The sequence below is a fragment of the Buceros rhinoceros genome, unplaced genomic scaffold, assembly GCF_000710305.1.
Source record: "Buceros rhinoceros silvestris isolate BGI_N320 unplaced genomic scaffold, ASM71030v1 scaffold38382, whole genome shotgun sequence".
NCBI classification, from domain to species: Eukaryota; Metazoa; Chordata; class Aves; order Bucerotiformes; family Bucerotidae; genus Buceros; species Buceros rhinoceros.
Window position 1 is genome coordinate 1,114 of NW_010397821.1, and position 4,004 is coordinate 5,117.

A 4,004-nucleotide genomic window follows, 5' to 3' on the forward strand; every position below is an offset into this window, starting at 1 on the left:
GCAGCTGGAGACCTCACCTGTCACACCTCCCGGGGCTCACGATGGAGGCTACGGCAGCAGGAGCGTAGGTGCTTTAGGAAGGACGGTTTGGGTTTTGACACCCCAGTGCTGCAGCTCAGAGGAACCTCCTCGCGTCATAGTTTTTCATCCACACTGCTTTCCTTTTGACCTGCCTTTACACTGTCGTCCTGCCACTTGCCTTCACCTCCCTCACACCTAAGTAAGAGCAGCTCCCGATGAAATCTAGCTTGAATATCGGGCTCTTCCTATAAAAAATCAGAGGAATAAAGCTCTGTGGTAACAGCGTTTGCAAGTATCGTGGAAAATAAAAGGCAAACGATGAGCATCATCCATATTTATTTAACCATCAAAACACATCAGTTTTCTGAATTACTTTGATTAAACCAGTGCAAGAGGCACCGCTTAGTGGGTTTTGGCTTTCTTGGCTATAAGCTGAGCTGTTACGTACTATTCTAGTAGGTTGCTTCGCTTTTTTCGTATCAAAGCATCTCACGGAAAATGAAAGCAGGACCTCACACAGCCCAAGCACCGATGAACTCGGTCATCCCGGCGCTTTTTGGCAGAAGTCCGTCAGCTCCAGCACCGAAACGGTCACGTTTACCACAGAACCATCAAACTCCCTTGCCGCAGAGAGGGCTGCAGTCACACCCGCAGGCAGGACCCTCCTGCCACGACGCGTCCCAGGAGGCAAAGCACGGGGTGTTGAGCAGCGAGGGGTACCAGAGAGGGGACCCCCGGCACACCCACTGCCGGTGCCATTTCTGTACAGACAGTCAGGGTTTCTGAGGATGCCCACGTCTGCCCTGATGGGACATGCCCGTTTTTCAGCCTCCTGCAAAACCGGAGGGTTCACGTTGATGCCCTGGGTGTTCAGCCACCTGCTGTAACCCAAACGCCCACGACAGGAACAGTGTTTGAACAAGAAGCAGCAAAGGAAAATACACAGCTGGGGGTGTCAAGGCAGGAGCCCTTTCCTCGTGCCCTGCAGGGAGGAGGGTACGGCCGCGTAGGACCCTCCTGGTCCCACACTCAGACACGTAATGGGCTCGTCTCCACAGTGGGCTAGCAGAGACCCCAGCACGCTCGAGGTCCTGTCTCCCTCCTGCCCGTCTTGGGATGTGCTCTGGCATCCCCCGTTTTGAGTAGTTTCCCTCCCGGAGATGATGGCTGGGTGCCCACACGCTAACTGGGACAGGCGCAGCGAGGGAGGATTTTTGCAGGGAATGAGGAATCCTTGTGGAGAGGAGCTCGTGTGACTGCAACACCAGTTCGTTGTGTTTCACCCCGCGTCTCTCCAGGCTTCGTCCCGGTCTTCTCGTGGAAAATCCCATCTCTAATCAAACACATCTCTTCTGCAGAACAGGAGGTTGGGGGTAATGGAAATTCCTCCCCAGGAGCAGGGCAGCACCTGGGAAAAGTGGACACATGAACCGATCCCAGCGAGCTTGTGGAGAGGAGAGGGTGGCCCGGCCTCTGCGACCGCTCAGTTACGGCTGTCTCTGTGGGAGATGCAGAGAGCTGCTTTGTCTATGGGATGGCACGTAGTGCAGCTCAGCTCACAGGAGTGAACACGACGGCAGGAGAACGATCAACGTCCTGGAGCAGTTTTATCCCTGCTGTGACTCCGGTGCGTGGATGGGAGAGTTGGGAAGAGCGACAGAGTTTTTCTGCTTTTAATTGCACCCGACCTCACTGTCAGCGTTTACTCCATGTAATGTTAAGCCCGACAGCCCAGGGAATCGCTGCGTTGGGACTCACACCCGGTAATTTATTTGCTGTGGGGCCAGCAGAGCATCACCTGCGGGTATTACCTAGAGTAACACACTCCGGCGTGACGCAGCGCGAGAGCGGTGTCTGCAGACGGGTGGAACAGCTCTCTGCTACCGATCTAGGGCACCAGCAGGAAATGGCACAGGGCTTGGTCAGCCGCCCTGGAGAGGGTGGCAATGAACGAGGTTTCATTATGGCCTCTCGGCCACCCCCAATGGCGTGACCTTGGGCCACGCTCACACACGGCTGTGACGGGAGGTGCTTCCCTCCTCCTCCTGCTCAGGCAACATCACGGTATCACAGATGGTTGCTTTAGGAGGTGTCTCCTGCTTTGAGGACCAGGCATTTTTGAACAAGTTACTTAAAAATATTTGGTGTCTAAATGAAGTCGTGTTTTCTTGGACGCAGCAGGAAGCAGCGAAGGACCCGTCGATCGTCTCAGCCTCTCTCCAGGTATCTCCTCTCCCATGGCAACAAATGCCACTCTTGTACCTTTGGGGTCCTTCCTTCAGGCTCTGAGAAGGGGTTCCATGAGGAAAGCACGACCAGAAGCCTTACACATTTACTGTCTGCAGGACTTTAGCCCGATTTAGCTGCGAGGTACAGTGTGTTAAGGCAAAGGGCTGACATCAACCGTTTCTTCCTGTGTGCGGGAGGGAAGACTAGACCAGCATCTTCCGAGCTTTCTCCAGGGCGGCATCACTTGCTTTAACCGAACTGAGTTTAAAAGCCAGATGATTTTCCATTATATGAATAATGAAACCATGAGGTGTATTACCACAGGCCACACCTGAGGCCATGAGCGTGGCAGCGTTCAGGAAGGATTTGGGCGTTTGTAAGAACAGCAGAACAACGCGAAGGAACCACTAAAGCAGAGCTGCCAATTTGGAAGGGCGTAGCAAATCTGGCTGTGCCAACCTAGGACAGATCCCTGCTAGAAATCAGAAGTTGCCAGTCACCAGGGGTAAGTTCTCCCCATCAGTGTCTGTATCACATCACCCTTCATCAAGGCCGGACTCTGCAAACCCCCTCGAAGAGGCTGGTTTTCCTTGTTGCCAGTGGGAACCCATTAGATGGACCAGTACATTGACACAGAGTTTGATAAGACTTTTTTTTTTCCCCAGAAAATTAGAATTGCATTTTCACGTCCGTATGATCACAGTGAAATCAAAGCAAAATGCTGCTGTTTGCTAGTTAAGATGCTTCATACCACAAATGTTCAGTGCTAATTCAAGAGCTGAAAACACCCCTGTTCGAAAGGTGTAGGTGAGCCACAGATCCAAGCACTGAAAGACAACGCAGGACTGAAAGGAGCCATTATCAGTCGTCGTATTTGCCCTTTGTAACAGTCCCGTTCTGGCCGTTCAACTGCTGCAGGAGCACCACCCTCCCCGGAGCGCTGCGGGGCAGGACTGCGTTCCGTCCACCTCACTGCCGCCGTTTCCAGGAGGGCTGAAGGGCTGATGCCCGCTGGCTCCCCCAGCACCACTCAGCCCTGACGCCCTCCAAACGTGAGGCTCTTTGGAACCGTTCTCACTTTCCCGGCATGGCCAGACCTGTGCGCAGTGCTGGGAGCCCTGGACGCGCCCCCTGGACGCGTGGCATCAGCTGCCGGTCGGTGAAGAAGGGAGGTGGGTACAGACCAGGTCCTCAGGACTGTGGTGCCAGGTTCTGGTACAGCCGTCCCCTGTGGGGCAACTAAGAATCGCCTCAAACGCCTCAGCAGACCCACAGGAGTACTACTGAAAGGCACTTTTTGAGAGACGTTTGTCTCTGTGTAGAGGCAGAGATCCAGGCGGTGGCAAATCCCCAGCTGCTCCCTGCTGCTGCTTTGGCTGCAGCCCCACAGCTGTTCTGCACCAGTTTCAGCCCCCAGAGTTAGCCATGAACATACCCCTGAGCGGCCCCGCGCAGCTCACGGGGTTTGGCACTGCCTCTGCTCGTGGCACAGTCCACATTCCCCCCAGGACACTCGTTTTCATCAGGCTTTAGCTCCAGTGTCGTAATGGCGTGGGCTCACTGCCAGAGGCAGATTTGGGTTCGTTGTGCCAGGGCAGAGCAAGCCACAGGGCAGCGTTTCTGCTCCCTGGTTTCAGCTGGGGAGGAAAAATAAAAGCTGCTGGGAAGAGCCACACAGGGATGAGTGGCAGGGAAAAAAAGGAACTTACGAAGGGGAAAAAAACAGGGGGGGGGGGGGAGGGAAAAAAGAAAAA

General features: G+C 54.4%; 1 protein-coding gene across 1 annotated transcript in view; it reads left to right on the forward strand.

Moving 5' to 3' along the window:
- BFSP2 (beaded filament structural protein 2, phakinin) overlaps positions 1-4,004 on the forward strand; it is a gene marked incomplete at its 3' end in the record, with an annotated part of 11,214 nt that overhangs the window by 489 nt on the left and 6,721 nt on the right. The gene's annotated exons all lie outside the window — the stretch shown is intronic.